This window comes from Taudactylus pleione, unplaced genomic scaffold (genome assembly GCF_031769625.1).
Source record: "Taudactylus pleione unplaced genomic scaffold, aTauple2 ptg000968l, whole genome shotgun sequence".
NCBI lineage: Eukaryota > Metazoa > Chordata > Amphibia > Anura > Myobatrachidae > Taudactylus > Taudactylus pleione.
Window position 1 is genome coordinate 235,260 of NW_028285369.1, and position 12,032 is coordinate 247,291.

Here is a 12,032-nt window from a genome sequence, read left to right on the forward strand (position 1 = left end):
GTATGTGACAGCTTTTCACAAATACAAGTGTATATGTAGTACAGTGTCCCTGCCTTAGTTTAGATACACCTGCAGGGGAACACAGCACAGAATATGGCCCTGAGCAGAGTGCAATAACCCAGTATGTGACAGCCTTCACAAATACAAGTAGATGTGAAGTACAGTGGACCCTCTATACACAGATGTTAGGGTTTATAGTGAGACAAAAGGGAAAGGTATAAGCTGACAGAACAGTGAGAATACACAGACAGCGCTAGCATAAGTCACATACAATGCAGAAATCAATATAACTGCAAAGGGCACTACAATCAGCTACTCAGACCGCAGTATCAGGTAGGCTTTAGTGCTACATAACCTGGCTCTTAGGAGAGGTATGAGGGGACCAGGCCCAGCGTTCCCAGAGACAGCTGTGGCTGTCACAAACTAGAAAAGGGAAGTCGGGGAATATATTTTGAGCACAGGATCATAGAAACAGTATAGATGATATAAAACAGTGTATAATTATCCACAATTTTTCAGAATTATACCCTAGTCAGAGTATCACAAATAACAGGCGTGGAGGTGCTCCCCTGAATATATAGACATGGGAAATTGGTTTCGAAGAGAAAAAGAACTCTGTTTGGGAACACTCAAAGACAAATATTGATAAAGATAAAATAAAAGCTACGTTTTAAGTTTATCAATATTTGTATTTGAGTGCCCCAAAAAGTTATTTTTCTCTTCGAAACAGCTGTGGCTGTGCCTGAAGAAAATGGATGCCAGGGATCTGAGGGGGCATAGGAGGATGAACAGCTCAGGGCGGCAAGTTGAGGGGCCACATGAAGGGTGAGCTGACATCCCCTGGCTGATTATTAACCACTGGGATGCTGGACTCCCACTCCAATATGTACCCTGGTGGTGCCGTTGAGTTCCAGATACACTGTTGTCCACACTCAGCGCCTCCGGCCTGTCCCCTCAGATGGAGGTAAGTGCTGAAATGCGGGTTACCGCTTCTGTCCCCTGAAGTTTTGGCTGCAGCCTGGGGTCCACCCGCAGGGTCCGCTAGCACGGTCCCCGGGAGCCCTGCTGAGTCGCTGCTGAGGGGTGATGGAGCGGCAGCACAGACGTCTAGTGCTGCTTGCTCATTGTAGAAAAAAAGTAAAAAATAAAATTAAAAGCTTGGGTTGCATTATGCAGCCCACCGTTATAGATGTGATCCAGCTCCTGCCGGACACCTGGCAAACTGATTTGCCTCAGGGTATAGGAGGGAAGGACTTTAGCATTCTGAGAGTCCAAAAGCTTAACTGGTGTCCGGTCTTCATCCACCATCTACACTTCCCTTCCCCCCAATGTCTCCCTGTGGAGCCCTATGGAACCAGAAGAAGAAACAAGGTTTTGCGCTAATTAATTCCACCTATTAACTACACAAGTACTAGGCATGGCACAACCAATAATGATCAAGACGCAAGAAAAACATTGAAAAAATCTTTTTACACTCAACAAAAAATATATATTAAATCACAATAAGCATATATATAAAAATATAGGCACTGAATAATATGCTCACTGGATCTCACTTCTAGATAAAGATGGATTGTAACTTCCCAAGGTAATTATATCTTATTATTACATATGATCGCTCTAATGTGTCCAGTTTAATGTTTGTTATAACAATCAATCTGGTTGGTATCTCATCAAATAACTCCTGTATGTTAAATACAGACCTCTGGGTTAATATTAATGAGAGCTGTATCCAGCCATTTCTGTGTCCAGCTGTGGTGTTCCTCTAAAGGACTGTAAGTATATGCCCAGCTTCAATCTCAATGTTCACGCTTGGCTATAGAGTGGCTCTGAGGGCAGTAATTCTGTCTGGAAACAGTATAATTTGTGTTAGGTATATCGGTCTATTCATTAACTCAAACACAGGTATACTGAATAAAAATAAAAGCTTTTATACTTCCCTTAGTTAATTAGCATATGACATTCCCTCAAATCCCAATAGTGGAAAGTAGATGTTCGTCTGGCATTTTGTACATGGAAATCCATATTACAATGTAGCAGGTATATTGTATTAGTACATACTGCACAATTTTGTTACATAAATAGATCTTAACAGCATCATCCTCTAATCTCAGTTAAGAGAAGTAGACAAAAAGTAGTTTATTTAAAATAAAAGATACATATACTGGGGACACCACCTGGAGCACCAGGGACACCCACATAAAGGACAGTCCTCTCTCCTCACTGTTGTGTCCTGATGGTGACAGCTTTTATTTCTTTCTCTAGCAAATTAATCTGATATAACTGTTTATATCATCCCATTGCTCTGGGCACCTGGCTTCCCTGCAGCATATAATAGGTATTACATGGAGGGGATGAGGTGGGTGGCAGGAACTGGTCTGTCAGGTCTCAGACCTTATGATCTATTATTAGATGACAGCATTGTTACCGCCTTAGCCACTGTTCCTCATGACTTCCTACACACTTTTATACCTTTAAGGTGATCCAATACCAAATTGCTATAAAGACTGCAGTTACTAAATAACTCAAGGATACAATTAATGGTTTAATGAGATTAGTTTTGTCATTTCTAACAATCAGATCATGAGAATAACTAATCTGAGTAATGTCTGTGATGTTTAACAAGATATGATTTTTGCAAAAAACATTTCCCACACTCAGATCATGGAAATGGTTTCTTACCTATGTGACTTCTCTGATGTTTAACAAGATTTGATTTTTGTGAAAAACATTTCCCACACTCAGAACATGGAAATGGTTTCTCACCTGTATGACGTCTCTGATGAGCAACAAGATCTGATTTTTGTGTAAAACTTATTCCACACTCAGAACATGGAAATGGTTTCTCACCTGTGTGATGTCTCTGATGTGTAATAAGATTTGATTTCTGTGTAAAACATTTCCCACACTCAGAACATGGAAATGGTTTCTCACCTGTGTGACTTCTCTGATGTGCAACAAGATTTGATTTTAGTGAAAAACATTTCCCACACACAGAACATGGAAATGGTTTCTCACCTGTATGACATCTCTCATGTGAAACAAGATCTGATTTCTGTTTAAAACTTACTCCACACTCAGAACATGGAAATGGTTTCTCACCTGTGTGAGTTCTCTGATGTTTAACAAGATCTGATTTTTGTTGGAAACATTTCCCACACTCAGAACATGGAAATGGTTTCTCACCTGTATGACATCTCTCATGTGAAACAAGATCTGATTTCTGTTTAAAACTTACTCCACACTCAGAACATGGAAATGGTTTCTCACCTGTGTGAGTTCTCTGATGTTTAACAAGTTGTGATTTTTGTGTAAAACATTTCCCACACTCAGAACATGGAAATGGTTTCTCACCTGTGTGACTTCTCTGATGTTTAACAAGATTTGATTTTTGTGAAAAACATTTCCCACACTCAGAACATGGAAATGGTTTCTCACCTGTGTGAGTTCTTTGATGTATAACAAGATGTGATTTCCCTATAAAACATTTCCCACACTCAGAACACGAAAATGGTTTCTCATCTGTGTGACTTCTCTGATGTCTAACAAGATCAATTTTATATGTAAAACATTTCCCACACTCAGTGCATGGAAATGGTTTCTCACCAGTGTGAACTCTCTCATGTATAATTAGTTTTGATTTGTATGTAAAATATTTCCCACACTCAGAACATGGAAATGGTTTCTCACCTGTGTGACTTCTCAGATGTCTAATAAGCTGTGATTTGTTTGTAAAACATTTCCCACACTCAAAGCATGGAAATGGCTTCTCACATGTGTGACTTCTCAGATGTCTAATAAGCTGTGATTTGTTTGTAAAACATTTCCCACATTCGGAACATGAAAATGGTTTCTCACCTGTGTGACTTCTCTGATGTATAACAAGCTGTGATTTCCCTATAAAACATTTCTCACACTCAGAGCATGCAAATAGTTTCTCACCTGTGTGACTTCTCTGATGTACACCAAGTTGTAATTTCCGGGTAAAACATTTTCCACACTCAGAACATGGAAAAGGTTTCTCACCTGTGTGACTTCTCAGATGTCTAATAAGCTGTGATTTGTTTGTAAAACATTTCCCACATTCGGAACATGAAAATAGTTTCTCACCTGTGTGACTTCTCTGATGTGTAACAAGATGTGATTTATATTTAAAACATTTCTCACACTCAGAACATGGAAATGGCCTATCACCTGCCTTAGCTGGCTGATTGGTAATAGGCTTTGTATTCTGTGTAAAACATTTGTCATCTATAGAAGAGGGAAATACTTTATCTACTCTAAGAGCTGCGATAGAGGTACCAGGAGAACATTCCTCATTATAAGCAGGAGGTGATACATCTGCACTGTGAGGTACTGGATGTATAATTGGGGTAACAGGGTTTTCTCTTGGAGAATCTTCTTTGATGTCATTATCTTCTATTTCACAATCTGGAGATAAATATAGATTTTCCTTCAAGATATTCCTGCTGTTACCTCCATCTGCTGAGAATAAAATAAATATATGACTGATGCCACATAAATTTAATTTTCCAATAAAGACTTATCAAATGACCTTAAATCACCATCAAATGGATAAACTCAAGATGCTCCAAGGCACAATATAAAACTCATCACCTGACATTTTATGCTTCGTTATACATAGAGCAGGGATTACAGCTTTATTATAATCATTTGTGCTGGAATTTACTCTGTAATATGACAGCAACGTGTGGTGATAATACAGCTATAACATGTGCTGTAATATATCAGACCGGTGTTTATATAAAATTACAGCAGAAATGTGAGAATAATACGGCTGCCTCCAGGCTTGTAGGTAAGATGAGCAATATCCAGGAGAACTGTACCTGCAGCAATGCAGAGGTCTTACCTCTAGAACAAGCTATGGCTACATATACATTGTACACACTGGTGCTCGTATATATACCCAGCACCTGCTGCTCTGAGCCTGCAAGTTACACGCTGTCCTGATAATGTACACGGTGCTGCTATCCATTACAGGTGTGTCATAGTGTAATTATTACATATAAATTGTACACACTGGTGCCCATATATATACCCAGCACCTGATGCTCTGATCCTGCAAGTTACACTCTGTCCCACTATAAAGTACAGAAGTGTCATAGTGTAAATATTGCTATGCCTGTGCAGCCTTGCAGTCCATCAGTACGTGTGCCTCATACCTCACTACTCCTACACAGCCCTGCATCCGCAGCCTTTCTTTTCCCACACAGCTTATCAGTGCATTTATTCTGTGCCTCCTATCCTGCCTCTGTGCTCTACTCCCCATGGCTCACTCCATTCCGCTATCCACCAATAAGTCTGCCTTATATATCTTGTGACCATTTTAGTTTCCAAATATCCGTTTACATATGTGCAAGATTACTGGGACTTGTAGTTCAAGTCTATTATTTATAACAATTTCATTATTGCCCCCGAGTGCGCTGTATCACTGCTCAATAAATCTGTTAGTACCTGTCCAGTGTCAGGACTGGGGAATCTGTATTTCTCAGTAGCAGCTCAGGTATCTGCTCAGAGATATATATATCCACGAACCAAATCCCCATTATTTATTTATACATCACTGTGAGTGTTTAAACATGGTGAGTGCTGGGTTTTCTGATTTTATATATATATATATATATATATATATATATATATATAAAAATACAAGAGCTGGCATAGAGCGCCTCCTGTGCTTATGTAACTTATTATAAAATAAACCTAATACCAAAAACGTTTGTAAAAGTGATTTTGTGCAATTAAAGTGCTAATACAAGGATAGCAGTGTTTAAACTACCATCATCCTCAAATACATATAAACTTATTAGTATGTGATCTTTAGAATAAAAACAGTCTGTACAACTAAAGTGCCAATGCAAAGATCCTTCAAGAATCAGTAAATAAATTAATGGCAATAATAATTATAAATTCACATTAAATTCACAGTATGTATTGAACTAGTTCACATAATGTGAATTTAGGATTTTATAATTATCCACATTTATTTATATTATTTATTACACAATAATACACGTGATATTCATATGTAGAGATTTTAGAAATTTGATTCAGATTTGGAGCAGATGTGGGAAACTGTGACCTTTTAACAAATCTATTTCATATATTGCCCAATATATGGTTAGCAATATATATTTATACTAACAGTGTCTCCATTGTATTATATAGGAAAAAATAACCCAATTGCTACTTCCAGGATTATAGAAATCACGTTATATATGGGAGTACAAAGATGGCAGTGAAAACAGAATTCACGGGAGCTACAAGATGGCCGTGAGCAGAGACACCACTTGGAGTACCAAGATGGATGCCGCCAGTTGGTGAAAGTTAAAACTGGAGATGTCCGGGGAAGTAGTGACGCAGGACGCGACATGCACGTAATCGGGGAACGAGTGGACCTATTAGCCTATCCGGAAGAACGAAGGAGGTTGCACAGCGCTCAACGAGGACGGAGATAGCGGAGGCGGAAGTGACGTAACAAACTATTCACACCACATACTTAGAGGAGGGCGGAAATACTGTGGTGTATGGAAAGTAAGGGCGGAAGTGGCTGTCAAAAGGAGCGATATACTACTAAATAACTTATACTTAAGAAACGGACTTCCAATTCAATAATGCATTAATAAAGGAAACAGTCTATTATAAATATAAGCAATTATTCCGTTCTAATGGGCATGTATCAATAAGAAAACCGGAAGTGATGTCATAAAGGAGACCTATCAATCCTTGTTTGTCCTCATTAGAAGGGGTATAAATATTGGATACGCCACAGGAGCCAGAATATCCCTTGAAGAAGTCCAGGATACGGACGTAACGCGTTGGTGGCTCCTATTCTCTTCCCATTTATGAACTTGCCATTTTTATCAGATAAGCGACGATTTTTTATCCTTATTTATTCTGATAAACTCACAGCTATTTTTATATATATATATACATATTTTTGTTCATGGTTTTATGCGTTTTATCCTTCATGTGGGAGGATATTATTGTTGTGTCTGATTAAAAATAATTTATGCATTTTTAAAATGAATTTTTTGCACTTTCATTAATTTGCACCTTAATTTATTTCATGCACTGTTGTAATATTATTGCCATTAATTTATTTACTAATTCTTGAAGGATCTTTGCATTGGCAGTTTAGTTGTACAGACTGTTTTTATTCTAAAGATCACATACTAATGTTTATATGTATTTGAGGATGATGGTAGTTTAAACACTGCTACCCTTGTATTAGCACTTTAATTGCACAAAATCACTTTTACAAACGTTTTTGGTATTAGGTTTATTTTATAATAAGTTACATAAGCACAGGAGGCGCTCTATGCCAGCTCTTGTATTTTTTGATTGTTTGTATATGTAACAGATTACCACTGTTACATTATTCTGCTGGTTGAGCTGACACTCATGTGTTTTTGGGGGTGCACGATAACAGTTTCAAAAAACTGTTTAGTGTGAGATAAAAGACACACATTTGAGAAAACACTATATAAAGGGACTTGTACACAATTGGCGCTGCAGTCTTCTGTTATATATATATAGAAAAACCACAGTCGCAGAGGCTGGAGGTAATAATTGTTGTACTCAAGTCAAGTTTTAAAAAGATGCATATATATGTATATGTGTACACTCCTAGACTGATTTATTCATTTATTAACTTCTTTTGACTAGTATACGCTAGTCCACTAAGAAACATAAAGCAGACCGTGACATATAAGATTATTTTAATGTGAGCTGTCTATTGAAAATAAACATCTAAAAAACGTTTTTATTGAGATAGTGTTTTATCACATTCCAATTTACAAATTAAACATTAAGTACAATTTCTGCATAGACTTGATTTATGCAGTCTATACTCCCTCCTGTTTGAATCTCTCATCCGTATTTTAAATGGTTGTACTCAAAATCAAATATTTTAATTAACAGCTGGATTGAATGTAGCTCATTTAGAATGCTATTTAAGTATCTGGACATGATTACATTGTATCCACCTTGAAAAATGTCCTTGAGACGTTGAAACGCGTAGGTGTTATTCTATGCTAAAAATCCCGTGGATACGGCTCAACTCAACTCCTGTCTGCAACTCTAAAGACCTGTGGATTTCTGCCGGCAGCACCCGGCTCAACCATCTCCCAGGGAGTAGCAAACATCATCCCCACCAACGAGCAAGGGCTCACTCGGAAGCCAGCTGGGGAAACGGACCCTACCTCATTGCTGCACTGCCTGGAGGTATACGGAGCACAAGACAGGACTTTCAATTCGGCCGCAGGCTAACACCTAGGTCCTTCTCCCAGAACCAATACAGCTGGAGCTGTGAGTGGCACCGAGCGGGGACTTCATCATCTGCGACCCCAGAATACTAACGGACAACCACCTATGACAGACGCTCCGCGCTGGTCGGGTTGAGCGTTTAAACATCCAGGCACAAGGTGTGTATTTCCAGTGGTCTCTGTTATACACTCAGGCAATAAGGGACAGGAGTTTTACAGGTATTATACCTATTAAAAGAACTCTTTGCACATATCCAATTGTATAGGCTAATTAGCCTCACTATTAATTAGTGACTATCTTAAAAGACTACTCTTTCAATATCTGGAGAAAGGAGAGAATCTAATATTGGGCCATATCCAGGGATTATACATTTCATGCTACATGTTCATTATTAATATTGTTAAGGTTGTTATTATTATTGTTTTACTTGAGGTCACTTGTTGACACTGTTAATATGATTGATTTATAAATAAATGTTTATGCATCTTTTTAAAACTTGACTTTAGTACAACAATTATTACCTCCAGCCTCTGTGACTGTGGTTATATATATATATATATATATATATATATATATTTATGAGGGTGACTACCTCATACAGCCACATTGAGACTGAAGAGAATCTATCAACTCCTAAGCGCCTGGGTTTTATATTTGTTTGTATTTACCTGCTCAATGATGGTACAGAAGGTTTGCAGTAAAGAGGGTCGTATATAAGTCCTCCTCATAGATGGAATATAAGCAGCAGGGCGATATAACGTAGATTATACCATAATAGTCAGAACCAAGAATGGTACTAATAATAGACACTGGGCTGGACTGAGGCCAGATTTGCAGGTAGAGGACAGATGGGACTGTACTAGGGACCAGGGTGGACCTTGAGTTGGAGAAAATACCAGAGATGGAAGGAGATCAGGCTTAGTGATAATACTGGTGCTGCAGTAGGACCAGACTTGGAGAACACACTGGTGCCAGACATTGAAAATAATACTGGAGACGGAGTGACCCAAACTTGGATGAATACACAGGAGCCGGAGTCGTTAGAATGACAGGTGCAACCTTAGCATGGGAGCTGGAACCAGATGCATGTATTAGTAACAAAGCTTACGCACTGAATGCTGACAGGAGCAAGGCTTTATACCGACTGTTGCAGGGATTGGCTGATGACGTCAGGTAGCCGCTGACCTGGATGCCCATTGGAGACATAGTGGACACCTGACCAGGACCAACATGGCAATGCCCAAGCCCGAGCCCCCTGAGACCACCAGCACACGGAGGACCCCTCAGTGACACATCTAGTTGGATAGGAGCCGCCATGACCGTATTCAGTGTCCAAAGCCAGTGTGAACGCTGCCGGATCTCCCAACCTGAGACCACCATCAAGCCGAGGGCCCGCCAGCAGCACTCTCCGCGATACCACAGAAGTGAGTACGGTTCCTGACATCAAGTTGGCGGCTGCACTTCCAAGTGTAATCGTGGCAGTGCCGTCTACCGGAACCCCGGTATCAGAATCCCGAACGCCGAGACAACACCGGCGCCAAAATCCCGACAAGACTCAGGATGCCGAAGTTGGGATCCCGGGAGACGGCATCCCGATCGTAAGGACACCGTGGAAAAATATCAGTCTTGGGAGAGAGGAAGATCTTAGGCGCCCCTGGGGGTGTTAGCATTAGGCTGCGGGAGGGGAGAGGTTAGGGTTAGGCTCCGGGCTTTGTGGGGTTTGGTTCAGGCACCACCAGGGAGGGTTTAGGGTTAGGCACTAAGGGGGGAGGGTTAGGCACTTACCGGGAGGGCTAGGGTGCAGGGTATGGAGGGTTAGTATTAGGGTAGAGTAGAGGAGGGTAAGGGTTAGGGGTTAAATATGACAGGGGAACAGTACTCACCGTTCCCCTGTCGGGATTTGCACCTAAGGGTTGCCGCTGTCAGTATACTGACAGCCGGCATCCCGTCCATCTGTATTTCATACCGATTCCGGCTAGCCATGTCTTTCTCTGGCCTCCATACAGCTAGCATTACTTTATTGTACAGATGAGCCCACAAACCCTTAAGAGTTTGTATCTATTATTTCTATTACTAAGAAAAACAATTGAATCGCCCCTGAGAATAAATCTTACAGACTCCATATAAAAATGTTTGTTCCTTGCAAAGTGATTGAGTCTCAGAAAAATTGCAGAAGAATCTCTGATTGTGTGAGATCTCCTTTCAGCTAGAAAATATTTGTCAGTTCTCTTCCCGGGAAGCGCAGAACATTTGTTTCTCCAGGTGTCAGCTGAAAACCGTGATCTTCTGCACTTGGGATTATGGGTTTGTGACGTTCCATAAATAGTTCTTGGGCACTACTTGGATTCTGTTTTGCATCCAGTAGAAGAGATTTTCATAGTTCAGAAACTGGGCAGATCTTCTTGACCAATTCTTATCTAAAAAATGCCAAATGGTTCAGATTGTGGGACAAGAGTACACGTGACCAATCGTCACCAGTATTGACAATTGTTGAATGTGTGGTGTCCATGGACATCAAAGAAGTACCTGCTCCAAATCTGGAAGGGACCATAGTTTCTTCTGAGACTGACCGGTACATTACATCACTTTCAGTTTTATGCTCTGCCTTTTGCCCAGGGAGTAGTGAAGACTGCCCTTCTCAGATCACAGGGTAGGGGGCGTGGTGGGGGGGAATGGGACTTCTATCCATTAGCTAGATGACTAATCAAGGTGTAATTCCCAACCTTGTCACCTATGGGACAGCAGTCCCACCTTACCTGTGCACCACCATCCCGTTGTGCTGGGCCTCCTCAGAGCAAGAGAGGTGTCTACAACACAGATCACCCATGGAAATAAGGTAAGTGTTCGGGAAGGCTTATATGAACTTGGTGCGTAAGAACAGGGAGGTGTACTAACTTAATGGTGAGGGTGAGTTCTAATTATTGGTGTGAGTAATTTTATTTATGAAGGGACTATTTAACTTAATACAGGTTGAGTCTCCCAGATCCAAAATGCTTGGGACCAGGGGTATTTTGGATACTAAGTTTTTCCATATTTTGGCATATTTACATACCATAATTAGTGAACTCGAGGCTGGGCTCCAAGTCTAAACACAGAACGCATTTATGTTTCATATACACACAGCCTCAAGGTAATTTTATACATTATGTTTAATAATTTTGTGCATTACACAAAGTTTGTTCACATTGAACCATCAGAGGGGAAAGGTGCCACTATCTCAGTCATGCTAAAACAAATTCCTTATTTTGGAATATTTTGTATTACTGGATATGGGAGCTTTAACCTTTAGTGAGATTATGATGGTGCCTTTTAACTCAATGTGGAATGGATGGGACTTTCTACTGGTGTGTTTAAAGCTGGGTACAGCTGGAGCAATGTCGGGCCGATATGCCATTTCATAATGACATATTGCCTACATCACTCAGTGTGTACTGGCGATTGTGCACTCCCATGGTCGTGCTGCACATCAAACCTAGCGATAACGCTAGCATCCAGTGTATGGTTAATGAATGATGTAACGGTAATCGTTCCGTTGTTCATTAAAGTGATCCAGTGTGGGCGCACAATCACTGTTCACAGGTGATGTCTGAAAGAATGCCCGTAGCTCGAGTGTGTACCCAGCCTTAGAGTACTGGGGGTAATTATTCTGTGCTATATTGTTTAATAGTATATCACTGAAATATACATTGTCCTCATTAGTTTGTACTGGCAGAGGAGGGTGTAGATTAAGAGATTATTGTAAT

The 12,032-nt window shown here is 40.2% G+C and overlaps 1 pseudogene; it reads right to left on the bottom strand.

The window, feature by feature from the left end:
• Positions 1 to 1,619: 1,619 nt before the first annotated feature.
• LOC148454903 (uncharacterized) lies at positions 1,620 to 4,508 on the bottom strand (annotated as a pseudogene).
• Between the last annotated feature and the right edge of the window lie 7,524 nt (positions 4,509 to 12,032).